At 39.9% G+C, this 20,100-nt stretch overlaps 1 pseudogene; it reads left to right on the top strand.

Annotated features, from left to right (window-relative positions):
* The first annotated feature begins 1,024 nt into the window (after window positions 1-1,024).
* Window positions 1,025-17,089, top strand: LOC120719168 (annotated as a pseudogene).
* Window positions 17,090-20,100: the final 3,011 nt, after the last annotated feature.

The following is a 20,100-nucleotide window of genomic DNA, read 5'->3' as shown; positions in this document are numbered from 1 at the left end:
GGACCTGTACACCTCCAGGACACTGGGGCGTGCAGCTCGGATCTCAGCTGACCCTTCTCACCCTGGACACAGTCTGTTTGACCTGCTCCCCTCAGGCAGGAGGCTCCGGTCCATTCGCACCAGAACCTCTCGCCATAAGAACAGTTTCTTCCCCTCTGCTGTTGGACACATGAACAATAACTGTATGACTGTTCCCACCACTAACACATGACCCTACGCTGTGTTCACTGCATCATTCCATGTTTGGCACTGATCACCACCTGCACTCATGTATATATCTATCTACTTAGCACTTTTAATTCTTATTCTTATTTTTATTTTCATGTCTATTTAAGCGTAATTTATGACAGTATGTTTGCACTGAAGCACCGCAGCAATTTCCTAATGTTGTAAACCTGCTCAACATTTGGCAATAAAACCCTTTCTGATTCTGATTCTGATTCAACTTCTGTAGCACAGAAGTTGTCAGTAATTGTAGTACTGATTGATGGTCTGGGATGAGGCAAAATGTGATCCTTATTTGTTGATGTCTCCTGATTCAGGTTTGTGTGAGCAGTTGGAAGTGGAGGAAGATCTGTAGAAACAATAATATTACTAATAATAATAGTAATAATCATTATTATTAGTTAAATAGAATGTGGTTTTCTATGTGATTATTTTGCCACTGTGGTCTTGTCACTATAGAAGTGATGCTGGACTAATTTTAAAATTGTCCATTTTCTTAAACCTAATTGTAATATTGCCTTTTCAAAGAATTTGTCATGGTACTTACATGCATTTTTTTTTAAATGTTTAAAATGTATTTCAATAAAGTGTTTGCTTTGTATTTTGGCAATTATTTTACTACTAAAAACCTTTGCTGCACGTCGTGAGGGAGATTGAATGCAAGCTTTGTATATTCTTTCTCCACCCGAATGGTGATGGTGATTTAACTAAAACTGAAATAAGCTCTTATAACTGCTCTCTACATAATGTAGGCGTGACTGTCCTTGTTTGCCAGCAGGTGGCTCTAATGCAAATTCAGCCTGCAGTCACAGTCGACGAGTTCTGCTGTAAACACAACAACCATTACAATGACTGAGTCGGGTTCAAAGTTAAGAATATTTAAGTTTTTAAAGATAATTATTAGCAGCTTGCTTATTACAGTCCTGCTGTTATTTACAATAGCGGCTATCAGGACTCTTTCACTGGACGTTAACGCCGGACTTCAACTCGCACACTGGGAAAAGACTAATAACAAATCGCTCGTCATTGACCACCATCAGAGAGAGGAGCTCCTAGCAAATTTTAAAGGTATTCGGAGTCGTGTTGTAGTGGATGTAGGTGGAGGTAGAGACACTTCTGTTTGGTAACAATTTGTCTCCATTTGTCCAGAGGCAATCCGCATCCCCACAGTGTCATTCTCAAAAACAGAAAGCAACACCACTGCGCTGCTTGAATTTGACAGATTCCTCCGAAAAGGTAAACCTGCCAGTAAAACGTGCTTAAAGTAACTTTCTTTTATATATAATGTGCTCAACGTGGAACTAGCTGATGGCTGTAACTCTAAACGTTAATGTAGTTTTTGTATGTCAAACTTGTATAGCGCTAATAAATGGATAAAGACGCAGTTAGTGTTTGCTGTTCAGATGTACTTTGTTCCGTACACCTTATTCAGAATTAACCTTTCCACGTCTTGCTGAGCCAAGGTATGTCGAAACCTACACCGAGATGCACGTGGTTCAAAACACTCAAGTCACATGACCCATGACCATTTGTCGACCAAGAGCACCTGGCTGCAGCCACTGTGGAGCTAACAGTCTAAAAAACTCTAAAATTAAAGAATTATTCACTAATGCTTTCCCCCCATATAGATCAAATCCAAATTCCATTTCACAACCGTTCTCCTGCGATCAAAAGAAAGAAATCAGAGCAAATGACCTAAAACTTCCCATTCCTCCAAAAGCTAAGGAGGTCCATTATGAAATACTCCCAGGCGTTTACCGTTCCAAAGAATTTCTCAGACATCGTTTTCCTATTGATAATAAGTCTTGTTCTTTCTGTAATGGGAATATTGATTCGACAGAACTTTTATTTTACGAATGTATATACTGTAAAGCCCCGTGGGACGATGTGCACTACTGGCTCTTCCCAAAGATTCCAAACTTACTTGAATTTTCTAAAAATGATATTATTTTTGAATCTCAAAGAAAAGAAAAGAAACTTGAAAATGTCTTAAATGTGATAATTATTATGGGTTCATTCATAAATGTCGATTTCTGAAAACTAAGCCATCCTTTTTCACTTTTCACGAAGAACTCTGCCTCTTCTTCTCATCTGCAAAGTTTATGGACAAAAAACAAGCTGTGGATCTGCATCACATGGTCAATGAACTAAAGCTTTTAGAAAACCCCTAGGTTATAATTGTATTTTTTGTCTTTTAGTTTTCAATTTAATTTTTATTAATTTTACTTATTTCTTTAAAATTCAAATTCAAATTCAAATTTTATTTGTCACGTACACAGTCATACACAGTACGATATGCAGTGAAATGCTTGGACAACTGCTCGTGACCCAAAGAAAACAAAAAAAGGAAAGGCTATGAATAAGATAGGAAATAAATATGAAAAATTAAAAAGAAAAATTAAAAAGGGTAAATTTAACTAGGAAGGAATAAAATATAAATTAAGGTTAAAAATGAAATAACTGTACAACACAAATTAGAATGAAGGGTAAATTTAACTGGGAAGAATAAGATAAAATATATAAATTAAAGTTGAAAATAAAATAACTGTACAACAAAATACACAATACACAATATAGAACTATATAAGAATGTATGAAGAAATCTAAATATAAATAAATATATACACAATAACAGCAGCTGTACAAGTATTAACCGGAAATGAAGAATATAGTGACCAGTGTTGTGCAAAAACAAAGTCCAGAAAGTCCAGTGTGTGTGTAAGAACCATATGTGTGGGTCAGTACTGTGTGGTGGTGTGATTGAGAGACCGTATCGCCTGCGGGAAGAAGCTCCTCCTCAGTCTCTCTGTGTTGGTCTTCAGGGAGCGGAATCGCTTTCCTGACCTCAACAGAGAGAACAGTCTGTTGTTGGGATGTTACTTTAGTTACTTATGTTTATATTATTTTCATTATCTGTCTTTTATATTTTGAAATACAGGCTGTTCTGGTATTATCTCTAGTTGGAAAAAATCTCTAAAATGTTGCCATATTTGTTGTACTTGTTACATTTGTTTAATTAATAAAAAACAAACAAACAAAAAAAATTGCGGAGCTCCACAGTAACCGGAAACATGTGACCTCCACAGTAACCGGAAACATGTGACTTCAAATTTGAACACAGTTACGTTGCACAAGCCGTGTCTCAATATGTGTGCTTGTGTGTACACAGTACATATAAAAAGTTTGAAATATTACTCTTTCTGGGTCACAAAATAAACTTTTAGGACATCAGGTGAGAATGTAGCTTTGTAAACTTCAAATATCTGCTCGATTTATCAAGACATCACACATTTGCCAAAGTGGGACGACGTTTTCGGAGACGTCTGTTACCCATCAGCTTGATAGCTGACCTGGGAGGTCAAGGCTCACTAGACCAGGCGACAATAGCGGACATCGTTTTCAAACCCCCCTGTGGTCTTTCACTACTCAAGTTAAACATGATATATAAGTCAATTAGATCATTTAAAAATTTTATTGTTTGTTTTTTTTCAGTGTTTCATTTGTTCCTGAGCAAATCAGTTTGGCTCAGATTAAAGTTAAGCTTTATAACTGGACTGTTTTATTTAATACTGAAGTCTTACTTGTAGAGCTGTCAGTATACTTTAAATTTCACCTGTTATACCGCCTGATGTAAAATGTTCTGTTCTTTTTTTAAACAGCTGACTCTGAATTAAATATAACATTAAAAATATTTAAATTCAAGAGGAAACATTTTCACTGGGAGCAAAAACAACATGTTAATGCGTGGAGATCCTGACGGCTGCTCCAAAAATGATCCGATTATATTTTAAATATTTGTTCAATTCTCTTCCAAACCCCAGCTGTCTATTGTAAGGGTCAGTGTCTATTAAAATAAATATAAAAGTGTTCTAACATCTCACCTCTTTCTTATTATTCAGGCATACATATATACTATTTTTATTAATAGAGAGATTAAGCTTGTGTTTTCATACATGCAGTAATTGTGCTTAACTGCATGAAGCTCTTTAGACATTATGGAACAGATCATACATAAAAGCGAATTTTGCCAGAGTGCTTAAGATACTTTTTGAAAATTATCTTTAAAAAACAAAAAAAGAGAGAAGATCAAAAACATAATGTGTAATTTCCATTGTAAATATTAATCACAGTTAAATTAAGAGGGGATGGCAGTAAAAACTCCGGAACGGTGATGTCATCTAGTATGCTGCTGTTCCAATAGACTATGTGCACCTTAGCATATGCTACTTCCGGTGGGGAAACTCCTGTAGGGCGCTTCGTTTCCGGTGTGATATTCGCATCTTGTTTATGGTCGGGTTTTCCAAAACAAGCCAAGCGGCGATTTACATTTCTCAAGGTGTCTTGGGCATTTACTGAATATATCTGTAGATGATGTTCATCGACTTGTCGATATTTTTCCCTCGCACCTCAGAGCAAAAGAGAGAAGGGATTGAAATTTCTCAGTATTTGTATATAGAGTTCCCTCATTTATCGCGGGTGTTGTTCTAAAAATAACCAGCGATAGGTGAAATCTGCGAAGTAGCCAGCTTTATTTTTTACAATTTTTTTAAAAAATGTTGTAAGGCTGTAAAACCCATCACTACACACTGTTACGGATTCAAATATTGGGGATGGATACAAGAGGAAAAACCAAAATAACAACACTGGTCCGGCCGGGTTGAGTCAAACGATGATTTTAATGATCACACGCGTGGGAGATGGACACCGTACGCAGACAGCATCAGATCTCAAAATGGTGGAGCATTGATCAAACTCTTATAGCCTCTAGTGGCCCCCACCTAATCATAAAAGCCTAAACCTTCACATTCTTTCTCTCACACGGCGCCTAAGCTACGACCTTGGCTCCCTGTTTATCTGCTCCTGCTGAGATGGGGCAGAAAACTCCAGTATGTTCTGTTCTCTTCTAATCAGACAAATAAGGCGATGACTTTCTGCGAACAGTATTTCTTATAACTCAGCAGTATAATGCATCATACAACAATATCATTCATTCACAATAAATCAGCAGTCTAATGTAATGCAAATCAGTTTAACAAATGCAATAGTTATCACCGTCTTCTAATTCAGGAGAATAATGCAAACTAAAACTACATAATAATTCACAATCTTTAATTAGGGGTATAACATGGCATAAAATAATATTATAATCCCACAACACTTTATACACTTTTCTCAGAAAGGCATGAACAGTTTCACACTTTTCTCTCTTGTTTAAACTCTCAAAGCTCAAACCTTCGTAAAAAAAAAAAAAAGTCCATTATAGAATGAAACCAAAGATCAAAACCTGTTTTCAGTCCCAAACATTTATTTGAGAAATAAACATACAGTATATTTGTTTTTCTATAAATAATAATGACAGATTTTAGAACTAATGAATTTAACTTTAAGCTTAATTGGTTAATTCAAGCTTAATGCACCTTATAATCCGGTGGGCCGTATGGTAATTTTTTTTTTAAAAAATACGGTAACTGCTACCTTCCTTTAGCATGTCCAGAAGTCTAACTTTTTGTGTGATGGTTAGCATCTTCCTCTGCCTTCTGGACGCTACCGCAGGTGCCTTTGATGGTGCAAAACGTTTCGTCGGCATTGTTGTGTTTATTGGGGAGAAAACTTACAAACATGCAGTACAGCACTTCAGAGTCACACTGCTAGTGATCGATGTAGCGATTCTGTACTGTACAGGAGAGCACGGCACGGCACGGAGGAGATTGACAATGATCTACAGCCGATCGGGACGCAGAACACAATGTGCTTAAAAAAAAAGAAAAAGCATGCAAAATTGCACTAAAAGAATCCGCGAAACAGCGACGCTGCAAAAGGTGAACCGCGTTATAGCGAGGGACCACTGTAATTGTAAGTAATAAGTCACAACATACCCTTCGTAAATACTAATATATACAGACCCTTACCTGCAATCATTCATGTATTTTTTATATCCTGTGGCTTTTTTTCACGGTTTGTTGACATCCTGTGTAGGTGTGTACTGATATCGACATAACGGGGAAACATCTGGCTTTGACTATTGTTCACCTGTAGTTTGAATGCTGGACATTTGCCTGTTTAAATCATAAGAACTGTCACTATAGAGAGATGTGCTTCTGAATGTGGACAATGTGTCTTCTGCATGCAGTAATGTAGTTCTGCTTGTGTTGAGTGATGTAAACAAACAATCGATCTACGCTTTTCAAACATCAAAATTGATCATTTGATTTTTTTTTTATGACACAGCAATGGTGAGTGTTACCACCCTCTGCTCTTTGTAACTTAATGTAATCTTTCCGTTTTCGTATTTTGGACATGATTTTTGAGTTCACCTTCGCAGTAGCAATTGACTGCAAAATAAAGCTACCGGAAATGTACAACCCTACATCCGGTCTTAAAACAGGAAGTTAGCATTTTCTCATGCGCAGGGTCTATTGTAAAATGATCGTGCTGCGTTCTTGCATTTTTGGGAAGTTCGGACTCCCGTGTGCGCCTAAGAAGTCTGGACTCACGTACTTTAGAATTGAGAAACGTCCTTTGTTTTTGTGTTGTGTCCCGTATTGCAATATGTTGGACGTGTTTCTACCTAGTGTGGAAGTCATGGGTTTCAGGTTACTGTTGAGGTCATGTGTTTCCAGTTACTGTAGAGCTCCACAGTGGCTGCAGTGAGACCCTTTGCTTTGTCAATATAAGACAGGCTACAGGCCATCTTGAAGGGCTGCAGTCCCTCAACAATATTCCACCTTGTAGAACATAATTAAATGTGGAAGAAGCGTTGATACAGATGGGCAAACAAAAAGAAATAAAAATGTGGGACTGAAAAGCTAAGTGAGAAAAAGAAAAAGAACTTGAAAACAGATGCAGCAAAATGTGTCAACAGTAGTACTAGTGTGGGGTGGTTGTAGCTCAGGTGGCAGAGCAGGTCAGCCACTAATCAGAAGGTCGGTGGTTTGATCCCAGGCTGCATGCCAGATATCCTTGGGCAAGATACTAACCCCATGTTTGCCTACTGGTGGTGGTCAGAGGGCCCGGTGGCGCCAGTGTCCGGCAGCCTCGCCTCTGTCAGTGCGCCCCAGGGCACTGATAGAGCTTTACAGCACTGATAGAGCTTTACAGTACGCTTTAGGGACTTACTTACTTAGTCCTTAGCGACTTGTTGCTTTTATACAAATGATTTTTTTTACAAATGCAGGCCATTTACCATAGCAGCAGCCAATCTAAAGTCCTTGCAGTCACAAGAGGCGGCTATTGCTAGAACAAGCCAAGAAAAGGGCAGCAAGAGTGGACCTCTTCCTGATGTACTCATGGATTGTTGTTGTTTCATCCTGGATAGTTGTTCTGACACTCATTTGTCCGCGGCATCCTTCCTTCCACTTAGCTTAGCCTGAGGTTGCTGAACTTTGGGTGAAACCCTCCATGGCAAGGAACTTCCTTGTCTTGATGTCAGTAGCTTCTATTTCCTCCTTTGGCCAGCTGATTATCTCAGAATGGTATCTCACAATTGGCAGGACGTGTATAATAAAGTATAGGGCTGATACTTTATTTATTTTTCTTCCCAGTCCAGGCCTGCCCAAAGGTGTTCTATTTGGTTGGAAGAAGGTCTTCCATCTTGAACTTGCTCATCCATGACTTTATGGGTCTTGCTTTGTGCACTGGTGTGCAGTCATGTTGAAACAGGAAAGGGCCATCTCCCTGTTGGGAGCACAAGTGTTCCTTTCACTTAAACTAAGGGACCGAGCCCAACTCCTGAAAATGCTCCAAACCATAATACCCCCTCCACCAAACTTTACTCTTGGTTTGTGTCAGTTAGACAAGTACCATTCTCCTGGCAACTGTCAAAGCCAGATTCTGACACATCAAATTCACCAGGGAGGATATGAAAAGTGGCAGGTTAGTCTTCTTAGACTGTGAGATTTCCATCAGTAATGGGGAACATCTAAAAGCTGATGTGTACCGGAAACCTACACATATGGATCAGTATTTAATGTTTGACTCTCATCATCCACTGGAGCACAAACTGGGTGTCATCAGAACGCTACAACACAGAGCGAACACCATCCCCACAGATTCAGCAGCCAGGGAAGCAGAACAACATCACATCAAGAAGGCTCTGAGTAACTGTGGTTATCCCAGCTTGACTTTTGTCAAAGCTGGGAAGGTGCCTAAAGAAAGCACCAGCTGATCCAGGAGAGAAGGACAAGCGCTGCCTAAGCGAAAACCTGTAGTGATCCCGTACGTGTAAGGAGTACAGTTGAGACACATTTTTTCTAAACACCACGTCTCTGTGGCTTTTAAACCCCAAAACACGCTGTGCCAAAAATTGGTCCACCCCAAGGATCGGGTCCCCCGACACAAACAGAGTAACATAGTGTACGCTGTTAAGTGCCAGGAGTATTGCCAGCATTTATACATCAGGGAAACCAAACAACCTCTGGTGAAGCGGATGGCACAACACAGAAGAGCCACCTCTTCAGGCCAGGACTCTGTAGTCTATTTACACCTACTGGCCAGTGGACACTCTTTCAATGATGAGGATGTACACATCCTAGACAGGGAGGAACGCTGGTTTGAGTGCGGAGTCAAGGAGGCCATTTATGTGAAAAGGGAAAGACCATCTCTGAATCGCGGAGGGGGCTTAAGAGTACACCTTTCACCATCTTACAATGCTGTGACTGCAGCCATTCCCCAACTCTTTGTGAATGGTATTCATGGACATTGATCAGTGGTCTTTGATCAGTGGTTGTTGATCAATGGTCATGAGAATTTGCATAATTATGATGAAGGTGACCTCCCAGCCGATTGTTCCTTCAGTGGGCTGGTTTCAGTCATTATGCAAATGTACAGTTTATAAGATTGGGGAAACCTGCAGTCATCCAAGTGACTTCTTCAGTGTCAGCTGAGTGACGAAACGTTTCTCCCACTGAAAACGCTACATCCAGATGAACAGAATCAACTTTTGGTGGCTCAGCGTCTGCTGTTCACATGACTGTGGAATATTTAGTAGCAAGGACATTTCACGACTGAACTTGCACTGGAATTCACTGAGGTCTTGAGATCAACTCATTCTTTCACAAATGTTTGTAGAAGAAATCTGCATGTCTAGGTGCTTGATTGATTCCATAGCCACAGGTGCATAAAACCTGTGGCCATGGAATTGATTGGAAGACCTGAATTTAATGATTTGGATGGTTGAGTTTTGACTTTTGGCAATATAGTGTATTTTGATGCCAAGTCATGTAAGGAAAAGGAGCTGACTCTGCCCCAAAACAATTGAAAAACTAATATTTTCAAATAAAAGTCCTTACTTATAAGAATTGCAGATGTTGCTGCTTGGTCTTCACTTGTTCAAGTGGAAAACTGCCAGTTTTTTCTGTGTGGGAAAATGCTAGTAAATCACAAGTTTCTGAAATACTCAGACCAGCCCATCGGAAACCAATAACAAATCTGGGTTCAAAGTCACATTTATTTCCCCCATTTTAATGCTCACTTTGAACTTTAGGAGGCCATCTTGACCATGTCTAGATACCTGAATGCACTGACTCGGTTGCATGTGATTAGCTGATTAGATATTTGTTTTAATGACTAGCTAAACAGGTGCACCTAGTAAAGTAACCAGTGATTGCATTTGTAAAGCATTTGCTGCAATTTTCATAGCCTCCTCTATCAGTTGTTTTATCTCACTTGTGAAATGAAACTTTCTATAGTTCAATTTTAGCAGATGACAGCTTGCGACAGTTTCTAAAATGTGCAATAGTGATTTTATTTACCATAGATCACCACTTGCTTGAAGCTGGAACCAGTAGATGCTTTTTGTAGTTGAATTTTTACTATAAACAACAAATCAATAAGTCATAATCATGAAAAAGTTATCATAAATAAGTCATGAAAGATAGGATGAATTTAAGATAAGAATTGCTCTTTCAGCTTGTTTTTAATTTTTTTGTTTTTGTCAGCCTTCCCTACAGTTTTCTCTTCTAGCTTGGTTCATCATGAATTGGTGGCAAACTACAGCCACTTGTTTTGGGTGAAAGGATCACAGCCTGAACTGGTGCCATACATGCTGCTGGCCCACATTGATGTAGTACCTGCTTCAGAGTCAGATGGTTGGGAAGCGCCGCCATTTTCTGCAAAGGAGATCGATGGCTTCATCTACGGCAGAGGAACCATAGATGACAAAAACAATCTAATGGTGTGAAAACATATTACTTTTGTGTGAGCTTACTTTTAAACAGACTTGAGGTATACAGGGAGTGCAGAATTATTAGGCAAATGAGTATTTTGTCCACATCATCCTCTTCATGCATGTTGTCTTACTCCAAGCTGTATAGGCTCGAAAGCCTACTACCAATTAAGCATATTAGGTGATGTGCATCTCTGTAATGAGAAGGGGTGTGGTCCAATGACATCAACACCCTATATCAGGTGTGCATAATTATTAGGCAACGTCCTTTCCTTTGGCAAAATGGGTCAAAAGAAGGACTTGACAGGCTCAGAAAAGTCAAGAATAGTGAGATATCTTGCAGAGGGATGCAGCAGTCTCAAAATTGCAAAGCTTCTGAAGCGTGATCATCGAACAATCAAGCGTTTCATTCAAAATAGTCAACAGGGTCGCAAGAAGCATGTGGAAAAACCAAGGCGCAAAATAACTGCCCATGAACTGAGAAAAGTCAAGCGTGCAGCTGCCAAGATGCCACTTGCCACCAGTTTGGCCATATTTCAGAGCTGCAACATCACTGGAGTGCCCAAAAGCACAAGGTGTGCAATACTCAGAGACATGGCCAAGGTAAGAAAGGCTGAAAGACGACCACCACTGAACAAGACACACAAGCTGAAACGTCAAGACTGGGCCAAGAAATATCTCAAGACTGATTTTTCTAAGGTTTTATGGACTGATGAAATGAGAGTGAGTCTTGATGGGCCAGATGGATGGGCCCGTGGCTGGATTGGTAAAGGGCAGAGAGCTCCAGTCCGACTCAGACGCCAGCAAGGTGGAGGTACTGGTTTGGGCTGGTATCATCAAAGATGAGCTTGTGGGGCCTTTTCGGGTTGAGGATGGAGTCAAGCTCAACTCCCAGTCCTACTGCCAGTTTCTGGAAGACACCTTCTTCAAGGTGGTCAGAGGGCCCGGTGGCGCCAGTGTCCGGCAGCCTCGCCTCTGTCAGTGCGCCCCAGGGTGGCTGTGGCTACAATGTAGCTTGCCATCACCAGTGTGTGAATGTGTGTGTGAATGGGTGGATGACTGGATATGTAAAGCGCTTTGGGGTCCTTAGGGACTAGTAAAGCGCTATATAAATACAGGCCATTTACCATTTACCATTTCTTCAAGCAGTGGTACAGGAAGAAGTCTGCATCCTTCAAGAAAAACATGATTTTCATGCAGGACAATGCTCCATCACACGCGTCCAAGTACTCCACAGCGTGGCTGGCAAGAAAGGGTATAAAAGAAGAAAAACTATTGACATGGCCACCTTGTTCACCTGATCTGAACCCCATTGAGAACCTGTGGTCCATTATCAAATGTGAGATTTACAAGGAGGGAAAACAGTACACCTCTCTGAACAGTGTCTGGGAGGCTGTGGTTGCTGCTGCACGCAATGTTGATGGTGAACAGATCAAAACACTGACAGAATCCATGGATGGCAGGCTTTTGAGTGTCCTTGCAAAGAAAGGTGGCTATATTGGTCGCTGATTTGTATTTGTTTTGTTTTTGAATGTCAGAAATGTATATTTGTGAATGTGGAGATGTTATATTGATTTCACTGGTAAAAATAAATAATTGAAATGGGTATATATATTTGTTTTTTGTTAAGTTGCCTAATAATTATACACAGCAATAGTCACCTGCACACACAGATATCCCCCTAAAATAGCTAAAACTAAAAACAAACTAAAAACTACTTCCAAAAACATTCAGCTTTGATATTAATAAGTTTTTTGGGTTCATTGAGAACATGGTTGTTGTTCAATAATAAAATTATTCCTCAAAAATACAACTTGCCTAATAATTCTGCACTCCCTGTATTTGGCTAAACGGCTGATTTATTTCTTCTAGGGAATACTTCAGGCGCTGGAGTACTTGCTGTTAAAGGGCTATGCTCCACGCAGGGGATTTTACATCGGTCTTGGTCATGATGAAGAAGTATGTTAACAGTTCCACTATGACATTACAAACTTAAATTGGATTGGAAATATCACATTTTAATGGCTGTGCTCTTCAAAATCTCTTTTTTTAAGATCAGTGGTCTCAATGGAGCGATGAACATAGTGCGTATTCTGAAGCAACGTGGTGTCCAGCTGTTGTTTGTCATGGATGAGGGCCTGACTATACTTGATGGAATCATTCCTGCTATTGAAGGACCTGCTGCTCTGTAAGAACCTGTCTAAACATGTGTTGTGCACTTGTGTTGATCACATCTTATGTGTATGTGTACGATTTATGATTTGCAGAATCGGGTTAAGTGAAAAAGGCCAGGCCGTTATAAAGCTTAGTGTGTCTTTGGCCCCTGGTCACTCCTCGATGCCTCCCAGGGAAACTAGCATTGGGATCTTAGCCACAGCAGTCAAAGGTGAGAGGAACATTGTTTTTTAAACTATAATGAGTTCTGTTTAGCTTCTCTGTTCATATGTTTCACTGCCTTCCATAATTTTACTACCCCATGTTTAAAAAGCTAGTATAAAAGATTTAACTGTGATCCTGTTTCCTCAGACTAGAGGACAACCCAATGCCGAGGTTATTTGGTTATGGCCCTGAAGGTGACACCTTTGAGCATCTGGCCCACAAGGTAGGGTAATCTAAATACTTCTTTACTAGTAGTATACTCATGTACTCATTCTTTACCAACTACTAATTCTTTGCCTTCAGTTCAGTTTACCACTAAAGTTCATAATGTCGAATTTGTGGCTCTTCTCTCCGCTCCTTAGCAGGTAATAACTACTAAATATCATTTAAATATAAATTCAAATGTCATGTTTTCTTGTGATTGGTTCCAGTGAAATAGACCAGTTTTTATGTTTCAGGATACTTGAAAGAAAACCAGTATCTAATGCATTTGTAAGGACTACCACAGCAGTCACCTTTTTTAATGCAGGAGTAAAGGTGCAGTGATTATTTTAAATTGAATGTAATTCACAAGAAGTAAGATTTTAAGCCTGTTACTTTTCTTTGTAAAAATTCAATATCTTCCTCCCTCTGCAGATAAATGTTATTCCTTCCCTTGCTGAAGCTTATGTAAATCTACGAATTCACTCAGCGCAGTCGGTACAAGAGGTAGAGTCCTTTTTGAGAATGAATGCCTTACTATGTACACTTTGACATGAATATGAGATGTGTGCTGTCTTTTTTAGGTACTGGACATCATCAAGGATACGGTGGGCGACCAGCGAGTGAAGGTAGAACTTGTTAATGGATTTGACCCTCTACCCATCAGTGGTGCTGATGACAAGGCCTTTGGCTTCCAAGTTATTAAGAAAACGGTGCTGGACTTGTTTCCAACAGTTACAGTTGCTCCAGGTAGGGTTCACACAGATTTGTAGACATTTTTATGAATTAGCTGGAAGCATTTTAAAGCATCTTTCGGGACATTATAAGTAATTTAATATCATATTTAAATGTGCAGGTATCTGTATTGGAAACACAGACAGTCGACACTTCATCGACCTGACCAAAAATATTTATCGGTTTTCCCCGGCTTGGTTTAAGCCAGGTGACCCTGAGAGGTGAGAATTCAGCAGTTTTTAATACTGTCAAAATATATTTTCACCAAAAATGTCTGCAGACCTCAATTTAAAATTGAATAAATACAGTAAGAAGAATTCCACGTGCAGTGATTATTTCTCAACTCTAGAAACAGATCGTGCAGCATGAATAGAAGAGGGGAATATATAAAATATGTCTGTGAAGGTTCTCAGTCATCCAGGTCATCGTAGTCAAAAGAGCTTACAAAGAAAAGCGTCTGGACTTCTTTAAGTTACTTGAAGACGTTTCACCTCTCATCCGAGAAGCTTCTTCAGTTCTAAGGTCAAATGGTGGAGAGTCCCAGATATAAACCTAGTGGGAGTATCCCCCCACAGAGGGACAAAAGGACCCCCTGATGATCCTCTAATCGCCTGAGCCAAGGTGTGAAACTGGGTGTGGGTCCCAATCAGCCAGAGTTTCGGGTGTGTTCATTGTGAAACCTGGCCCCACCTTATCATGCGAATTCCTGAGGTCAGATGGCCCAGGATGTGAGTGGGCGTTAAGGCGTCTGGGAAGGGATCTCAAAACTGGATTATAGATGGCAGAGAGTTGGTGTCGTAAACCCCCGCCTCTGTTCAAAGATGGTCGCTCACAGTGGACATAGATGGCTTCTTTCACTCCTCTTTCAAACCATCTGTCCTCTCTGTCCAAAATGTGAACATTGGCATCCTCGAAAGAGTGTCCTTTATCCTTAAGATGCAGATGGACTGCTGAGTCTTGTCCTGTGGAGGTGGCTCTTCTGTGTTGTGCCATGCGCTTGTGAAGTGGCTGTTTGGTCTCTCCAATGTAGAGGTCTGGGCATTCCTCGCTGCACTGTACAGCATACACCACATTGTTAAGTCTGTGTTTTGGCGTTTTGTCTTTCGGGTGAACCAGTTTTTGTCTGAGCGTGTTGCTGGGTCTGAAATGCACTGGGATGTCATGCTTGGAGAAAACTCTCCTGAGTTTTTCTGATACACCGGCTACATAGGGGATGACAATGTTGTTGCGTCTGTCCTTCTTATCCTCCCTCGCTGGTGTCTGGTCTTCTTTTCTGTGCCTCTTTGCTGACTTTAAGAACGCCCATTTAGGACAGCCGCACGTTTTGAGTGCTTCCTTTACATGTGTGTGTTCCTTCTTTTTCCTTCAGGCTTAGAGGGAACATGTTCTGCCCGGTGGTGTAGGGTCCTAATTACTCCAAGTTTGTGTTCCAAAGGGTGATGGGAGTCAAAGAGGAGGTACTGGTCCGTGTGTGTGGGCTTCCGGTAAACTTCGATGTTGAGTTTGCCGTTCTCTTCAATGTGCACAGCGCAGTCCAGGAAAGGCAAACAGTTATCCTTTGTGTCTTCCCTGGTGAACTTGATGTTTTTATCCACAGCGTTAATGTGCGCAGTGAAGGATTCCACTTCTTGTGTCTTCATTTTGACCCAGGTGTCGTCTACATATCTGTACCAGTGGCTGGGTACTCTTCCTTTGAAAGAGCCAAGAGCCTTCCTTTCCACTTCCTCCATGTAAAGGTTGGCTACAATAGGTGACACGGGGGAGCCCATGGCACAGCCATGTTTTTGTCTGTAAAAGCCTTCGTTGTACTTGAAATATGTAGTGGTGAGGCAGAGGTCTAACAGTGTGCAAATCTGATCGGGTGTGAAGTTGGTCCTGTCCTCCAAGGAGCTGTCTTCTTGTAGTCGTTTTCTGACAGTCTCCACGGCCTCCGTGGTGGGTATGCAAGTGAAGAGAGAGACTACATACAGACAAAAACATGGCTGTGCCATGGGCTCCCCCGGTTTGAAAGAGGAGTGAAAGAAGCCATCTATGTCCACTGTGAGCAACCATCTTTGAACAGAGGCGGGGTTTACGACACCAACTCTCTGCCATCTATAATCCAGTTTTGAGATCCCTTCCCAGACGCCTTAACGCCCACTCACATCCTGGGCCATCTGACCTCAGGAATTCGCATGATAAGGTGGGGCCAGGTTTCACAATGAACACACCCGAAACTCTGGCTGATTGGGACCCACACCCAGTTTCACACCTTGGCTCAGGCGATTAGAGGATCATCAGGGGGTCCTTTTGTCCCTCTGTGGGGGGTTACTCCCACTAGGTTTATATCTGGGACTCTCCACCATTTGACCTTAGAACTGAAGAAGCTTCTCGGATGAGAGGTGAAACGTCTTCAAGTAACTTAAAGAAGTCCAGACGCTTTTCTTTGCAAAATATATAAAATACTTTCATGTTCCAGGTACCATGAATCCTTTTTTTTCCTTTGTTTCTCAGATTCCATGGCATCAATGAAAGGATTTCCACTAAGAACTACGAGGAGATGATCGTTTTTTTACTTCAATTTGATCCAGAACTGTGACATTAGGAAGCTCCCTGAGCCCCACAGCTCTGTCCATGAACTCTAAGCAATTGACAACATTGGTGATAAGATAAACACATGAATAGCATACAAAATCATTGATATTGCACTAAATAACTTTTGCATTATAGAATCAGAAACTACAATTTTGCTAATTTCAAAGAGGGATGTACTTTTATCTTTTATGTGGACTACTGACTCTTTTCAGTGATATGTGAGTAGATAGAGCACTGACCTTTCTGCAGTAAAATCACTGTGAATTGGCTATCTAGAATTTTGCATTCAAGATTAAGTTTTGGTGCTCTATGCAGACTGATGTACTATTTTTTTCTGAACTCTATGGTGGTATGATATGATACAATTAACCAATTATTATATATGTCTTATTGTGGGACACTGATAGTAGTGCAGTCATAAAGATACATGTTTTTTTGATTTGGAGTGCTCATAATGAATGGTACAAATGACAGCACTACCCACAGGGATGCTTAACTTGAATCAAACACTGGACTACATGTTCAAAGAATGCTGTTTTACTGGCTGACTCATTAAAATGATTCCAGATTTGTAAATGTGATTGAATCTGTGCACAATTTTATTTTTAATTACCCATCAGCCATAACAAAGGAGGATCGAGTGTTGTCATCAGCCTGAGTGTTGTGTCACCTAGGACTTTCAAAATGATTCCATACTTGCATGTACTAAAAATCTCAGATGAGTCTGAATCACAGTTACTTTGACCTAACAGAATTTTCCCATAATTATTTCTGATGAAACACAAAATGAAATTCCTTTTTACACTTGTGCTATATACAGTACATATGAGGAATTTTACAACAGGTTTAGAATAAGTAACATTTCTGAAAATGTGAGTTTTATCCATGTAGCAATCTTCCATCTGTAATAAAAATAGCTTTAATGTAGAGTAAAGAAGACAAGAAAAGAGTTATTAATAAAAGCAAATGACACACAAGTGGTTTTGCACAAATTTGCATATTACCTTTCACAGATGGAACGTAGTGACCTTAAAAATTAAAATGCATTAACACAGCAGCCAAAACATGAAATCTTAAAATAAAATCTTAAGATGCTTAAAGTGAAAGTCATTAGTAATTGCAGATTTTTACTTGCAGATTTCAAAGCGGATGTGATGGTTATTCCCTCAAGGCCCAATGTGTCCTATTTGATACATGAGTTTTTACATTTTTTAATAAAAAAAAGATGTAGCAAATTAAAACTCTTATATGCAAATTACATTTATTTAATTACTTTGAAAACATTTGTCAGACTGCTCAATCGACACTTTAATTTCAAAAAAACGATTCTGAATTTTTCATTTTAAAATTTTTATTTTTATTTAATTTATATTTTAAGTTGTAAAAAATAAGTAATGAGCTTTGTCTAAAACCAGTCATATAACAAATGTCAAAGTCATTTTGGTCATCAAAACTAAGTACTTTTCAACTTTTCATTCAAAAGCTTTGATTTTGTTTTATTGATGAGCCAACAGAATGTACTCTGTTGTAGTTTTTCTTATTCTGTTCAACTAAAATATTTGTTCTGACTTAAAAGTCAACCCAAAGTGAAACCCAAAGTCACTCCTTTGTGTTTAACATATCTTATTAAAATTTCATTCATTTTTACAAATGTATACACGTTTCCAGCAACCAAAACCAATTACTTTTTAATATTTTCTACACAGAAACAGTGGGTCTTGCTTCATAGTTAGCATCCTCAAATGAATAATCTAATTATAATAATTATAATTAATAATATTTTATTTCATATGTTGCCAAACCTGGATTAGGTCACACAAGGGTTAGACTCCGAAGGCCAAACCTCAAAACAATAAAATTCAGATGAAGGACATGAATTTGTGCTTAAATGATCAAAACAAATGTCCAAATGTGGCATAACATTATACTGACCCATAAAAACAAGCTGAAACCCCGTCTGACTGACTGATTCCGTCACTAGCAAATTTCATTTGTGTCTCCTTTTATACAGCCTTTTTTCCTAAATACAGTGCTGTCCAAAAGTTTTAGGCAGGTGAGAAAAAAAATGCTGTAAACAAAGAATGCTTTCACAAATATAAATGATTGTTTATTGGCCCCATATGTATTCTGCAGCAGGACAACGACCCCAAATATACAGCTAAAGTCATTAAGAACTATCTTCAGCATGAAGAAGAACAAGAAGTACTGGATGTGATGGTTTGGCCCCCACAGAGCCCTGATCTCAACATCATCAATGTGTCTGGGATTACATGAAGAGACAGAAGGATGTGAGGAAACCTATATCCGCAGAAGATCTGTGGTTAGTTCTCGAAGATGTTTGGAACAACCTACCAGCTGAGTTCCTTTAAAAACTGTGTGCAAGTGTACCTAGAAGAATTGATGCTGCTTTGAAGGCAAAGGGGGGTCAATCCAAATATTGATTTGATTTAGATTTCTCTTTTGTTCATTCACTGATGAAAATAAATGATTAACACTTCCATTTTTGAAAGCATTCTTTGTTTACAACATTTTTTCTCTCACCTGCCTTAAACTGTTGCACAGAACTGTACTTTGTGATGGAAAATGATGTATTACAAAGATGTTTCTGGATGTTATAAATGTGCACATTCTTTTTAGAATCAGATCCGTTATAATTGTAATGCCAGTTGGATTAGATGTTGCGTAATGTTCATAAATAATGTAAGTAAATACAATGTGGAGATCACAAGAATGAATTTAAACTGCAAGTATAAATTCTACACTATCAGTGTTACAGAAGGAAATGCAAAGACAGTATTTTTCCATAAAGGCAGGGATTGTTTGTAAATCCAAATATAGAAGAGTCTCTACGGCCTGTCACAGCACTTACAACAGTCTTGAAAGACTAAATTAGCTGGGCAGTTTTGGATCCATGTGATGCCATTGGCACAGGTACAAAAAGAACCTGGAGCGTCAGGTTTGGCATATAGCCCACCAACCAAGGTTGAACGTCTGGTGTCCTGGTGCAGCCACAACAACCTGGTGCTGAATGCCCAGAAGACAGTGGAGATTATTGTGGACTTCAGGAAGCACACAGCCCCACTCCCCCCCATCATCCTGACTGACACCCCCATCACCTCTGTGGACTCATTCCGCTTCCTGGGTACCACCATCACCCAGGACCTGAAGTGGGAGCCCACCATCACCTCCGTCATTAAGAAAGCCCAGCAGAGGATGTACTTCCTGAGGCAGCTGAAGAAATTCAACCTGCCAACACGGACGATGATGCAATTCTACACTGCAATCATCGAGTCCATCCTCACCTCCTCCATCACCGTGTGGTACGCTGGAGCCACTATCAGGGACAAACAGAGACTGCAGCGTGTTGTGCGCTCTGCTGAGAAGGTGATTGGCTGCAGACTCCCATCTCTGCAGGACCTGTACACCTCCAGGACACTGGGGCATGCAGCTCGGATCTCAGCTGACCCTTCTCACCCTGGACACAGTCTGTTTGACCTGCTCCCCTCAGGCAGGAGGCTCCGGTCCATTCGCACCAGAACCTCTCGCCATAAGAACAGTTTCTTCCCCTCTGCTGTTGGACACATGAACAATAACCGTATGACTGTTCCCACCACTAACACATGACCCTACGCTGTGTTCACTGCATCATTCCATGTTTGGCACTGATCACCACCTGCACTCATGTATATCTATCTACTTAGCACTTTTAATTCTTATTCTTATTTTTATTTTCATGTCTATTTAAGCGTAATTTATGACAGTATGTTTGCACTGAAGCACCGCAGCAATTTCCTAATGTTGTAAACCTGCTCAACATTTGGCAA

The sequence above is a fragment of the Simochromis diagramma genome, unplaced genomic scaffold (genome assembly GCF_900408965.1).
Source record: "Simochromis diagramma unplaced genomic scaffold, fSimDia1.1 OVJJ01000545.1, whole genome shotgun sequence".
In the NCBI taxonomy this organism is placed as follows: domain Eukaryota; kingdom Metazoa; phylum Chordata; class Actinopteri; order Cichliformes; family Cichlidae; genus Simochromis; species Simochromis diagramma.
The sequence above is the reverse complement of the archived record's forward strand: the minus strand, read 5'-3'. Positions and strand labels throughout refer to the sequence as shown.